The following is a 15,347-nucleotide window of genomic DNA, read 5'->3' as shown; positions in this document are numbered from 1 at the left end:
CCTAGGCTGGCTGAGAAGCAATGTATTTAATTACGGAGAAACAAAGACGAGGCTGATTCTGCTGCAGTCCAGCCCAGCTGTCTCCCCACAGCTGCGTCTGGGCTGCCGAGGGAGGCAAGAGTGGGGAATCGGTGCTGGGTCCCACCGGAGCCCTGCACCCCCCTGGGCATGGACCCTCCGGATGGAGCCTGCGCATACAGGAGGCGTCCAGAAAAGCCGGCACTCCTGCTGTCCACCACCACACATACCATTGGACAGCTCTTCGGAGAGATGCAGTTTTGCATGATGGTTTCCATGTCACCACATCAACAGTCTCATTACAGAAACTGCTGTTGGTTTGTTCTGGCTCCTGGGTGCTCGAGCTGGGGCCAGGGCCTCCAGGCAGCAGCTGCAGATGCCAACAAGCCAGCAACAGCGACTGTCAGCACCATTTCACCAGGAGCTTCACATCCTCCTCCTGGTTGTCATTTCTGATTTTGCAGCCTGCTGGCCCAGACCATTTGCATCTGTTGTCTCTGCAGAGTAAGGACAAAGCCAAGCTTTTCACCACAGGCCTTTGCACACTCAGAAAGCAAGCTTCTTCCAATGTCTGGGTAGCGCAGGAGGAAATTTAGCAGATTCCCACCTTGCTGTTCATTACTGAAAGGCAGTGGGCACCCGGAGTCCGAGCTGGCCAGCTAATTTAAAAGCACAGACAATAACATGAGGCTTCACGTAACAGGCAATGGAGACACTGCTCAGCTCGATGGCTAACCTTGCAATTCGGAATGAGAGACATCTCCCCACAGAAGGTAACCTGTTCCCTCCATAACCACCCAGGAGGTGTGGAGAGATGCAGAAACTAAACCAAATCTGATTGTGTATGGGAATTTACAATGTGAAAACAATGTCAAGACTAACTCCTATATTCACCCACGTTAAGGCAGAATAGAGGTCAACCAAACTTCAACCAAAGCAAGATCTCTTGGAAACTGGGCTCCTGACTCCAGTAGTGCAGACTTACTTATTAATAGAAATAGAAAGTTTTAGGCTTTTCAAAACATTTCTCAGTAAACAGGGCCTTGGGTTCCACTGCATGATAAGGGAACATAAGGAATAAAAATAGGTAGAGAGCCCTTGGGGAAAGAAAGAAAAGTGAACGTTAAATCTGTTTGCGAAAATGCTTTTCCTGAAAAATAATCTCTTTCAAGCACATTGGTAGCAGTTTGTTCAGCAAAACCCAGCAACCTCAGGAATGGACAATTTTTGGAAAGATAATTAAACAAGAGGTCAAAACACATCTGGGGAAGCAGGTATGGCAATTACTTAGCCTCGATGCTTAACAGTAGCTGAGAGACAAATTTATACAGCACCCTTTTGGGCAGTTTAGGCTTCCATTTTCCTATTCCGGTGGCTTAACTGCTTCGACACTAACTACTATCTAACCTAAAATGAAATAGTCTTTCCTCCTTGTAGCTGGATTAAAAAGACAACCCAAAAAGCTTCCCAAACTGTGGGAAGCTGACATTACCCAGGCCTTTGACCTCCCTCCACTTTGATCCAGGCTATCTTTAGGTGAGACTATTTAGCCTGAGAAACCACACGCAGCCACCTTGATGTCCATCAGTGTTTCCATCTTCAGTGAAGGAAGCCAGCTAGCTATAGTGTCCTTAATAACTTTTGGCATGGAAAAGCATGGATTTCTGTGCCCAGGCAGTTTAACAGAGGGGAGACAGACTACAGTGGAGCAACATGGAGCCCAACAAACGGGGAGACGCTCTTGAGAGCACAGGAAACAGCACTGGTTCTGGCCTCCATCAGCAGACACTTAGCCACTTCTAGACATCAACCACTTGCAAACTCAATGCTGACCTTGCTTTGAGCAAGAGGTCAGTCTAGATTACTTCCTCAGGTCCCTTTCAACACGATCTCTCTCCCCTATGGTTACAAAGAGCCTGCACAACATCGCAAAAATGCCCAAAGAGGAGGAAAACCACCAGCAGGAGGGTGCTCAGGAGCAATTTGCTGTTTGCTGACTGGAAAGTGGGAGATGGCTCAAAATGTCCAACTCAGGTCATTGCTGACTGAACTTGTAGGGAGATGCATCCTCCAGCCCAATGGGAAGGAGCTGGCTGCTCCACCTGTGCTGCCTGTCTACGGCACAGCACCAGCACTGGAGAAGGCATGAGGGGAGCTCCTGCCCATTCCTCCTGATGCAAGGGATGAAGAGTCGAAGCTGGTTGAGGACCAAATTGGAAAAGATGGCAGATGGGAAATAGAAACTAGCACAGGGGGATAAATCTGAAGTCACGCTGCCTTCATCATTCATTAATTAGTCCTGCTACCTTGAGGTAGTTAAATCACTGAAATAACAGTGGGTCCATTTGGGACCGTATTTGGAAGCCTCAGGGCTGTTTTTTTGTGGCTCCTCATGGAGGTGTAATAATACAACAGCTTTTTGTATTGCATAGAGAAATCTACTTTGAATCACTCCAAGCTATCAAGCCAGAGCTGAGCCTTTACATTTGCCTTATTGCCAAGAAACATTCAGCTTCCCACCCCACCCCCCGCAACAGTTATATACATCACAGCTTTGATCTCAAGGGGAATGAGCACAAGATAGATGCTTCCCCTGATGGTTAATAATGAAGGCTTAGGTGGGAGCATTGGGCATCAGGTAATGCTAGCTGCTAAATGGGCTGCCTCCTGTAGAGGCAGTAGACCAAAATACTTGACCTCCTCTTCCCCAAGGCACCTGCCATTAGTCCTGGATGCATGGCTTGCTTTGTGTTGCCAGTCAAGAAGAAAAACTTGTGAACACCAGCCTCTGCAGAGCAGCAAAGTGCAGTGGTGTTATGCCAAGAAAGACAGGCAGGATGATTCAGAGTTGCTTTTAAATTACGGGCTTCCTTCAAAGTGGCAGCCATCTGCAGTCACACAAGCTGCAAGACAAGTGCCTAGGGGAGACAACTCAGTTTCTTTACTAAATGAAGTGGAAGAGGCACCTTACTCACTCTTACTCGCTCTAATTGCTACCGTTTCTATCAATTTTTAGGCCTGAATGTTGAATAAGAAATAGAATTCCTATTTTAAAACCATCCTCGGTTCTTCACTCTGTGCAAAGTCAATGGGGGGAAAAAAAAAATCTAATCTAAAGCTTTGATCCTACAGATTCCTGGAGATGCTCATCACCTTTCGCAGAGACCCACGTGGTGGAATGGGTTTCTGTCTCTATGATGCTGTTAAAGCCACACAATTTTCCCCAGACTGTCAGATTTCAGGTGTTCAGAAAGAAGTGGGCCAGCCTCTGGGACTGAATTCAGAGGGCTCTTGGGACTCCTCCCCTGGTATGGGGTGAAAAAATTGCTTTGAACCTCCAGCCTAAACTGCATAGCTGGGGCCACAGGTCTCTCCAATACATCATTTTTTAATTCCACATCAATGCTAAATGCAGCGGTACTTGACCATGACCTCCCTTATTGTTTCAATGACCATTCACTCATACTTCTTGTATGAAGATGCCTCTCTTCAACTTCCAGGATCTCGTTAAAGCTTTATCTGCTATATTGAAAAGGTTTCCCTTGCAACCTTTTGTTCCAGATGTGGAAACTTAAGACTTGCCTTGGTTAGCACAAAACTGTTGTTCCAATAGCTAATCAAATTGCTCAGGTTTCTCACAATAAGGTATCCTTCTATTATTTTGGTAAATCTTCTTAGAGGGGACCCTGATTAACCTGAACCCTTTTTGAACTGCTGACCTAGACAGACTCTTCATATAGCAATTATATTAGCACAGAGGCAACAGCTCCTTCCCAGACTATATGTGCTCGAGAACCGCACTAACATTTTGGCTATATGTGAACACATATTCAGCGTGTTTTTCCACTGGCCATACTTTGCCACCTCTCCCCATGGCACCATCCCAACTTGTGAGCTAGAATCTCGTTGCCAGTGCCATTTCCAGTCAGCTGGTAAGTATCATGGAAATGGAGGAAAGATGAGTCCTGGAGAGCACCCGCAGTCCCAGAAGCTGACAGTGATCATTTTGAGGACCATTAGTTAGGCAGTTTTAAATCCATTTAATACACAGAATATTCATTTTCATGCTCTCTAGTTCCTTAATATAAAGGGTTCTGTGGTACCAAATTATGTGTCTTGCAGAAGTCTATGTATATTCTGTTTTATCAACCCAAGTGTTTTCATCAGCCAAACTTGTAATATTACCCAAAAAATACTACATCAAACTCCTTCAACAAGGTTATGTTTCCTTAACCCACAGTGGTACGAACAAAGGAAATTTTTCCTTCTATGATTCACTATTCAGTCTAATTCTTTGAGATTCCTTTCAAATAACATCAACAGTCCATAAAATTTGTGATTCTCTGCATACATTCAAAATCCAGCTAGCTTAGTTACTGTTTTATTTGCATTTGCTTGAAGCATAAACACCAAAGACTTAAAAGCATCACTTTTCAGAGCAGGTAAAAAAAAAAAAAAGCCAGAAGAAGAAAACAACAACAAAAAATAACTCCTTCTCTCTGCATCTAACATGCAAGCCTAAATTAATTTTTATTTCAAAGCACTGGCTGTTTTCTGCTATTAAATGTACCACAGAGGCTACAGGATAGAAGAATACAGAGATCTGCCATAACACCGTTCTGTGTAATGTAAAAGGAAGAAACGGCTGAGGCTTCTGATAGATTATTCACACATTTAACCATCAGCAGAATGAGGATGCATCAACTTTGCAGGATGGTAAAAACAATGGAGAGAAACAATGCTTACTCGTGGCTCTGCACAGGCTTATTTTTCAGAAGGGCTTGTTTTAGCTTTAGGTTTCCTTTTATTAGAAAGAATTCATCAACAACGAGATATGCTTAATGTTAGTCATGTATGTCAGATTCTGCAGAACATTTACATATCTTCGGGTCTGTGCAAAAACGCTGTGGAAAGACCCCCACTGGAATAAGTCTTTGATCAGGCTGTAACGCAGTTTCTACTCATAGAGGTGAATCAGCAACCAGCTCAGCTCACTGTGCTTTTATTTCTACAGCTGAGGACCAAAGGCCTCAAAGATATGCAATCAGCTCCACTAAAAGATCACAAGTAAAGGACTGAGGGGCTCTGGGGCTAGCTGCAAAATCAGAGATATGTTCCCATTTTGCTTCTGTTTCATTTTGCAGATCACTTTCAGGGACTTGGACCACTTCTACAATTGGCAGTGGGTCTTTCCACCCAAAAAACTCTTCCTTTAATGAGCATAGGGCAGAAGCCTAGATAAACCTTGCACTTCGTGGTCACAGATATAGTTGTGCCCCTTCCCACCCCAGTCCCAGGTTGCCTACTGTCCCATCCAGTTGCTTTTAACAGGTTTTGCTTTTAAGCTTTTTTTGATCACTTCTTCCCCACCTGTCCCTATCCCCGCTGCTCCTGGGCAGTTCCCAAACTCTTCCCTTACTCTGAGGCAAGGAACTTGTCTCTAAATTCTAGCTCAGATTCAGTTATGACTGATTTATACTCTTCTGTTCTTACATCACTGTTTCTTTCCACCTACAGGACACAAAATTTAGATTAAAAAAAGGCAAACAGCAACAACAACAGAAAACCCCAACAAGATCTTGTCTCAATCTTGTAGAGCATCTCCAGCCTGCAAGCTATGTGCACACTGGCAAGATGTAGATTTGCTCTTTTCTGTAGGTATGGATTTTGTAGTTTTTAAGAGGAAACCAGAGGGAAAAACTGATATGGACAAGAAAAAGAAAAAGAAATGTTTGCGCCAAGCTCAGCTTGCTTAGGGTTCTGCAGAGACTGTGCTGGGAAAAAGGTGTGACTCAGATTGAACTCTGAATAAATTACCTTCTGGAAGGTTTAAATTCCTTCTTCAGCTAAAGAGAAAGCTTCCCCCCTCCCCAGGCAGGACTGCTGCTCAGTGGTGTTGGTTTTGCAGGAAGCTGCCTGCAGAAGGAATCCATGACCTGACCTTTCTGTGTTAGAGTACACAGGGAGAGGTCTCCTCCCAAGAGACAGGACCAGGGGCATGGGGATTGTGCCTGCAGGACTTTTCACCCTGCCTAATTGAGAGCAAGTAGAAATCCTGGTTCTATGTGGGTAACTGATATTTAAAGCTCCCAGAGGTGGGAAGCAATGCACGAACTTCAGGGCTACAGCAGGTTTCCCTAAAATGTACTTCTTTCCCGAATTACTTATTTCACTTCTGGTATGCTTTAGCTTTGGTGGCACACATTGCAATTTGTTTGCCCCTGATGAGTTTGTCACTGTTTAGAGCAACAGTGGAGACACAAATGGCATTTTGAACTTTCACTAGACAGATTAGATGCATTAATTAAAACGCATTAGATTTCAGACACGATAATTTGTTTTCCTTCATTCTGCCATCAACAGTTTGGGTGCCACCTCATCTTTTGCAATGAAGCCTAACTGCAGCAGCCCTTTTAGCCGAGGGCTCAGTTACCAAGAATCTATTGTCTTCTGGCACCAGACACTGGGAAGCTGGGTCATTTAGAAGACATTTCTAATTACCTGAGACAAGACAGAGGTGATAACCTTCACAGGCTGAACTAGCAGACTTAAGAGCGAGAGTTAACACATACATTGCGCAAACCAAATTGAGTGGCTCAGCTGAAGACAAGGTGTATTACCTAGCTTTATATTTGCTTATCTATGAAATTACATGCTTGTGAGAAAGTCCTACCTCATTTAATGGATAATATTTCCTTTTATTAAACTTTTTTATTGCTCCATCTCCTTAGAGAATTTCCCTGACAATTCAGTTATACAGGGTAGCTTTAATGCATGACAGGAACACGCCATCCCCTGTTTGTTTGTACAGACCGTCCAAGAACACTGCTGCTCTTAACATCATGGGGCTAGCCTGAAAGAAGAGTCAGGGAGCTGGATTAGTCCCCTAGAAAACCAGAGCTCTCTCTCCTGGTTCGGGCACTTTTTCATTGCCCCATCACGGGCAGGCTATTGTACTGTCTCCATCTCCCCTTCTTCTTTTCCGTGGGTTCTTGGTGGAGAGGTTTCCTCTCCCTGTATGTTGGTACAGATGACCACTGTGAAGCCCTTATTTCTACTGAATCCTGCAAACATTGATGGGGTGCGCGCACACAAACACACACAGAGATTAAGGACTTTCCCGTAAGAATAACTTCTTAAACATTCACTGCTAAGTGATTAAAACAACCTAGCATGGTCCTTCTAGCTATGGTTAACCCAAAAACCTTTATAGTAGATAGCTTTGCAGAGATTTACAAATGAGACCATTATTCTACCATGAGCTAATTTTCTTTAGGAACTCACATTTTAAATGAAGTTTTTCATCATTTCCCTCTTCCCAGGAGGTACCAGGCACCTCCCCAGGCAAAGCAATGCCAGCTCCATGTACACTCACCCTTCAGGGGGTTCTTTTCCAGCTGACAACTTGATGCAGATTAAATTTGAAATCCTATTCAATAATCACATCTTTCTTCACCACTGTTTACTACTGTGTAGAGAATTATTTTAAAGATTTTAAGCTTTTTTTTTTTTTTTTTTTTTTAAGAAAGAAAAAGTGTGGGTAGCTTAATCAGTGCATGGAAGGATAAAGTCTCCTCAGATTTCCCAAACCTCAAGTTATTATCCTCTGAGATTACAGCAGACTGTTTCCTATATAGCTAAAGCAAGAAAAAAACAGAACTTAAAATAGAACAATAAGCACCCAAGGGCCCCACGTCTGCAAATGAAGAACACGAAGCACATGAAGAATTCAATTTAGGGAGCAACTTGGTGGATCTGCCCAGAGAAATACCACCATTGCTCCTACAGGGTCAAGCCATGAGAGAGAACCACAAAAATTGTAGGGCAAAGGAGGTTTAAGGGAGGAAACAAAACCAAAACCAATTTCTAGCTGTACTACATAGAAGACAAAAATGCCAGTCATTTTTCCAAACACTGTAATCTGACTTGAAGGCCTTCTTTAGAAATGGCATTTGCTCTTCATTTTTAATCAAATGGATTGTTTTCCTCCTTAGAATGGGGCTGAGCCTTTTAGCATTGCTGCAGAGTAGAGACACTGCTGATAAATATTTAAAGACTCAAAGCTTTAAGTGAAAAGCAGGATTTGTTGGATAATATTTCACTTTCCTTAAACTGTTTGTTCACCATTAAAATTGAAAATTTTAATTTTATGGTGATTGCTCAGAGAGCTGATGTTCAGACACTTCCCCAAGAAACCCAAGAGCCAGGAAGATAGTCTATAAATAACTGCCTTGGAAATAAACTTCTGTGAATTGGACATAACCCAGATCAGATTTTCAAGCATGTTGTAAATTATCCACAGCCAGAGCATAGGTCAAAAATATTTACTAGCATTGAGCTTCATTGCTCAGATTCACCTCCCAGGAGTATTTTAAACCTGGAGCAGACAAGGGAGAGGCCTGAGGTTCAGTTCTGCTTGCCCTCAGCCCCAGGTGGTTATTTATTCCTGTGCTGATGCAGCAGTATTGCCTACTGGCCTTGCACTGGTGCAAACGTCCATAACAGCCAGAGGCATCATCTGCATTTTCTATTATATTAATACCAAAAGCTTAACTTATGGTTAAGCTGACTTGAAAAGTACTACAATAGCCTGAGAGAAATGCAGGAGAGCAGAATTATACGGAAGGAGAGAAATGGAAAGGGAGGGAATGGTTGCACCATCACACTCCCAAAGAGGAAACAGAGGGAGCTGGCAGATCCCCTCCTTAAAAGGAGCAGAGTAGTGGCTATGTGGGATAACACATGCCATTTCAGGTGCCTTTTTGTACCACAGTCATTTAGCTCCAACACGGGCTGTCCCTGTTGATGGAAGGTGACCCAGCAGCACTACCAGGGTCTCCTGGGGAAGGTAATTTCAGTCACTTGTGCAAGGCACAAATCAACCCATTGGTTTTTATAGATTAGTGCCTGAACTCCCACTGAAGTATCTACTCTATGAGTACATCTCTCCATTCATTTTTTCCAGGCTGCAAGTAATTAAGGTTGTTGATTTATAAAGTCCCACCTCTCTGATAACTATCTGCTGTGCCCGTTGTGAACCTCTCCTTGGGCACACACAGTCCCTTCTCCTATGCCTGGGAAGTTCTCAGTATGCTTCGGACACCACAGCAAACTAAACAGACAAAATATTAGAAGAAAAAAGAAGTGGAGACCATTCAGAAGTGGTGACCTAGCTAAACTGCTGAGGGGAGGATAGGTCCTCACAGGTTCACTGCACAAACTACCAACAGGGTTGACATGATGGTTGTGAAGTCCTGCCAGGTGGTTTCATCTAAGGACTGAGACAACCAGTGCTATCATGCCACCAGACTCCCAGTCGCAGAGCTTTGCAGCAAGGTGGCCCACTAAGAGATGGCCAAACCCACATCCCCATTCCAGTCAATCAAACTGTGCTGGCATGAAGGGATGGCAGACTTCGGCCCTAAATCTACAAGAAGATCAAGATGAGGTAAGTACTTGAGCAAAATGAATTGCATTCCCATCCTTGCATAGTGCAACCTTAGCTGGAAAGCTCAAAGCCTTGAAGAGAAGAAAAACTCAGGCCCATATTCATTTATAGGAAGAGCATACGTAGCATTTACCTGTCAAATTGGGATTCATGGCTGGGAGCTGTGATGCTTTTTAGAAGAAGCACACATCACAAACTCTTCATGTTTCCATGAGTTTGACACAGCTTTCAAGATAAAAAGCTGATGTGAAGAAGCATCCATCAAAAACCCTTGGGAGATGCTTTTTGTGATTTCTAAGATAATCCTCTGCAGTTTCAAATTATGATCTAAACCTGAGCTGTGGAATTCATGCATTTTTTCAAAGAGACGAGCCTAATTTAGAAAGAGTGTGTCATATATTAGATGTTGAATCTTTTAACTGGTTGTATTTCCATGCATGTGAGATATTTCACTTGATTTAAGAAGTTTACAATATGCTTCAACTTAAACAGTATATTCATAATTAGTCATACAACCTTAATTGCAAAGAAAGAGAGCTAGCCAGACCAAGACAGAGACTTTTCCTAAGGTAGGATAGGGATGCTGCTTTTTAAGATTACTTTGTATTAGTTTAAATGCAAAACTCTCAGGACATTTGCAGTAAAGTTTAAATTAGCAACTTCAATGTAAAGTTCAACCAGTGCAAATCCAACGAAGCACCATTGCATTCTGCACAGTCACTTCGGGTTCCAGCCCTCATCTGCCCCTTTGCATCCTACTGCCCATCCATCCTCTTAACTACCAAGACTTCCAACATCTTCTGAACAAAGCATAGGCCTGACACAGCAACTCTACAGGCATCAAACACGTGTGGACACTGAGGTGTCATTTTCCGATTGCACTTGGAGCATAGGTGTGTACATTCCCTATAGAGTCAACACAGGGAGGAAGGCACTTCAAAGCCCAGCCATATACCGAGTGTCTGATCTTTGGGGTGTCTGAGCCTCGAGAAGTACTTCTTTCCTGCAGCTATAGAGTCTGTGGTCCCAGATGTGGCAATTCAAGTTAGGACATTAAATTCAGAAAGATGAACCCAAGCTTCTGTGCCTTCTTAGCACCAGAGAGTGGAAAGCCCACCTGTAAACGGTCATGGCGGATCTTTAAGTCAGCAGGTTCCTTCTTCTATCAGGGAGGTCACTCCACTGTACACCTGTGAAAATCATCCCTTTGAAGCAACCACTGGGTACACAACTACCATCCTTCTTGAATTTTCAAAGTAGTGCCCTAATAGTGCAGAGGAGTTTGGCTAGATCTCTTGGTGAATTTGGCTGCAAACTAACCTTCATAGCAGAGTGCTGTTGGCTTTGTTAGAGCATCCAACCATCCATTAGTGAATGCTATTAGCAAGAAAAGTATGCCAGGGCACTAGGCCAGAGGAACAGAAGAGAAAACCCAAGTAGGTCAGACCCACTAGAAAGGCCAATTCAGTCTTAACTATTCATCACATCATACATCTCTGACAGTCCTGGCATTTCAAGAGAAAAATTGCAGTGTCTGCCTCTAGAACTAGAGTGGTGGTTTCATCCATCATATGTGTTGATGCGAGCAGATGGAGACTGTGAGGTCCCTTTCTCTGAATATATGTCAACTATTGACTGCCTCATGCAGCAGGTCCAAGAGTTATAGGGAGAGCTCTCAGCTTTTCCAGTTCCCTCCCAAGTCAATCAGCTGGAAGGGGTGTTCCAAGACCACATTTATTACGCAGAGAATAAGCTTTGAGTGCCGCTGCTTCAAGTACCTATGACTCAGGGAGCTGGCTGGTGGTATCAATGAGGAATACACAGATTAGAAATATCCTTATCTCTTCTCTGCATATCCTCCCCTTAGATTTTACTGTTAATACGACAGACAGTTTTGTCCCAAAAGGGCAAGAAGGCTCTAGATAGATAGGGCTATCTCTATAGACTATCTATGTGAAGATAGACTATCTCTGTAAAGATAGTCGAAAGAAAGGAAGGTAGGAAAGGTGAACAGGGCACAAGGATGCCCTGGTACACAGAGAAGGTAGAAACTTCAGATGGAATATGATTAAGGCAAAGAAAATTAACAAGGGCATAGTCACAAACATTGACATAGAAAATGGGCAGAGGGAGAACACTGAATGTTATTACATTATGCTCAGAGCAGAGTTAAGTGCAAGGGCTTTGACTATGGTGGGTTTGGATGTGCTGGTTGAGACTTGTTTCACCCCAATTTTAACTATCAAGAAAATAAAGTTTGACATATAGCATAAGCTGTTAGTTGAGGCTCCTTTTCTAGTCAACAGAAAGGGAGAGCAAGAGAGACGTCTCCTTCCTTCAACAACAGCCATCAGAACAAGGCGGGATGAATCTTCTCCCATGAGTGAAGAAGGAAACAAGCTCCCTCTGCTTAGCTGGATGCCACTGGCTGGAGTTAACCTGTCTCTGTTAACAGCATCCTGGTCCAGGAGTATTTCTCTAGGATGCTATGCTACTAATACCATCAGCAGATGGGGGCAATGGGTTTACTGGAGGAGAGGGAAACATTTTTCAGAGATCTGTTTCAAAGAAACCTCCAGAACTCACGTTCACATCAGCAAGCCTGGAGCAGGACGAGGCTCTACCCCATACACAGTGACAAGCCAGCTTTTGAGCTTATATTTAATTTAGTTCTTCCTCTGTACAATGATGTTTGAGCTTGGTGATCTACCTGACCCATCAAAACCTACAAGAGCTGCTGCCTCCTCTGAGCTTTGTTTAATTGCTTTATCCAGAGTTTGAAGTGGAGATGGCAAAGTCTAAATTTAGAATAACTTCAGCAGCATGGTGTGTCTATCCATGCTTGCACTTTGCTTTCTGAAAAGATGATGACCAAACCAAATCCAGATTTCCTTTTAATCTGGCCTATTTAAAATCAAACTACAAAGACAGATATTAAAGCTGCTACTGTGAAACGTGCTGCTCCATGAATTAGTAATTGTGTTTACCTTCTACATTGGGAATTTTTTGCCCGTGTTGCTGTTTCTTACTGCCACTCAATGTGAGGAGCTTTTATTCGAATGAGACTATTTCAAAGCACTTTTACACTCATGTAGAATCACGGATTTATTTACTTTCTGACAGTTATTTACTTCCTATAAATATTTCACAGCCACAGGATCTCCCAGATAAAAGCAGAGTTTGCTCTGTGCTCCTGTTCAGGAGTCTAATTAAAAACTGAATAAAATGGGAGGGACGGAGCTTAAGTGCTAACTGCAGCGGATGTGTCTGGAGGGAATTCAGCAAGGGGAGCCTGTTTCTTGGCACAAGTATTGAAGCCTCTGCATAAAAGCAGAAGAAAAATGCCCAGCACAGGAACTGAAAGCCCTGAGATGGGTAGGGGGAGTAGGGGAGAGGCTTTCAGAGATGGGATAGCTATGAGCCAACACTGCTCTTGCACAAACTGTATGCTGCCATCACTGAAGAGTTGGTCCCGGTTGCCATTTCACATCACCAGAGCCAGCCACCTCCTTTTTGCTTGAATGCCCCTCCTGCAGCACAGATGTGAAGTCATCAGCAGCATCTCCCCGCACCCGCAATCCCACCAGCCCAGAGCCGCTGCCACAGGGACAAGGCTTCTGCATCCTACCTGTGAAAGCTGAGGGCATATCCTCACCTGGGGCGGGTCACTAATGCCACTGATGTCCAAATACACCTTCGTATCTTCAGTGGCTATGGAACTTTTAACAGAATTCTTACCTTTTCCAGTATGTTAATCATTACAAAAGAATGATAGGCACTGCAAAGGACTCCATGGCTGTGCTGCCTCTATATCTGGATAACTTCCCACAATCACTGCTCCAGAAAAAGCCAGGGACTTCAAAGTAATCAAATAAAGGGGGGGGGGGGGGGGGGGAGAAAAGATCATGCATTACTTTCCCTGTTTTTTTCAGAAATATCTTGTTTGCTGTTGGTTAAGGAAAGATTACTTACCATAGCTGTCTAGAGGGCAAGGGCAAATTGCAATTTGCTTAAGGTTTTGAGTGAGGATTTTTCACTTAAGAGTGCATTTGGAGACAAGGCAGATTATGAACAATCCTTTAACAAGATCCTCAAGCCATCAGGCTGCTTAACATTATTGACCAGTGCAGCCAGAGCACATTTAAAAAAAAAAAAAAAAATCTATCAGATTAAAATGGAAATAGCTTTCTTGTTCTGACTCCTCATAAACTTCATTTTGCTTTGCAGCAGAAAGCTTCTCCGAAAGATGGGCAGTCCCCAAACCCAAGGTGGTGGCCCTGCCAGGAACACGCTGCCCTGCTCCCCTGCCAGCTCCTTCTGCCTTTGACATGAACACATGCCCAGCGACCACATGTGTGTGACCGTTCTGTTCCAACAAAAAAAGGGATATTTCAACAAAAAAAAAGATCCCAGCCTAATACCTCAAACCAGAATAGATGTCTCCTAACAGCTCATTGCTACAGAAAGCCTTTTTAATAGGAAGGAACATGACTTGGGCGTGTATTTTAAATAGCCTTCTTTTGAGAACATAGAACACTGAGTCAAAATATACCCAGATGTGATATTTAATTGATGTCATCCACCTAAACAGCAAAGCTTTCATCTCCAAAGTGCCCTTGGTGGGGATCGCAATGCTGGGGATTTTGTTTGCAAAATAAATGAAAAGAAACACTTTAATTTCAATTTAGTGCCCCAGAAGTTGACAGCAATAGTAGTAAACAATAGACATTATTTGTATTAATAGTCTTGTTTATTCTAATAATGTTGGCATTTTCTGTGAAGATTAATTAGCTATAATGTTGCAAATACTATTACAAGTAAAATATACAGCATAAACAAAAAATAATTTGACTGACCTATGTTCTAAAATAAAATATTTATAGTAATGAGATTCTAATTATCCTTTGTTATGGCAGGCCATTCTCTACACTCCTCTTTATTGATAGGAGATATATTGTTTCAGCATTTTAGCTCAATTTATTTCCTCACATTTGCATTTTCTTATGCACAGAAAATGAGAGATGATCATTACCTTCTCACTTTGCATTCAGTTTACATCAACAGCACATTACCTCATCCTAACTCATTTATCTACCACAGAAATTTGATAACAAAAGCTACTGTCAGTGATGAATAAAGATCATTTCAAATGGAGCAAGAAGAAACTAGATGAATTACAGGTTTTAGGACCTTTTGTTTGCTGAAGAAAGGGAAAATAAAGAATTCTTTCCACCTAGGCAACATGGATCTCACAAGGCTGTAACTCACATTGGCATCTCATATTTACCTGCAGCCGATCTGTACTTTCTGCATACAAAAGTAACCCCAAATACCCACGCAACCATAAATGTCTCTCCCATTTGCTGCACGAAGGAACATTTTTAATTTTTTGGACTGAGCGCACAGAATTTATGGTTCATAAGCTCAAGGAAACACTTTGACAACTACCCAAGGGCTACTGTAGCCTCATAGCAACTAATAGCTCCCCAGCCTGCGAGACGCAGGCACATCCAACACCGTACGTACTCTGCGTCTCACCGGATGGCATTAGCCTGTTCGTGAGCACTCGCGGCGCCGTGAAATGGATTCTCTTGCATTGACAATAGCAGAATATCCACCTTGCTTTGCTGGGAACTAGTGAAACCTGCCAGCTCCCCTCTTCTAGCTCATCTGCTTTAAGAAGTCATCAGAGCCTGTTAGCCTCTCACTGCTCTTCTTCTCTTAACTGTAGTAGAGCTAAGCCAATACCAAAAGGCAAAAGCACCACCACCACCACACTCAGAAATGGAGTTCTGCTTTAAAATGTCTCTGTCCGAGACCTTTTTGTAGCTGGGCAGAGCACTGCAAGCCCCAGATGTGCATGGGTGCAATGCTGGATTTC

Source organism: Grus americana, chromosome 12 (assembly GCF_028858705.1).
Source record: "Grus americana isolate bGruAme1 chromosome 12, bGruAme1.mat, whole genome shotgun sequence".
In the NCBI taxonomy this organism is placed as follows: domain Eukaryota; kingdom Metazoa; phylum Chordata; class Aves; order Gruiformes; family Gruidae; genus Grus; species Grus americana.
The sequence above is the reverse complement of the archived record's forward strand: the minus strand, read 5'-3'. Positions refer to the sequence as shown.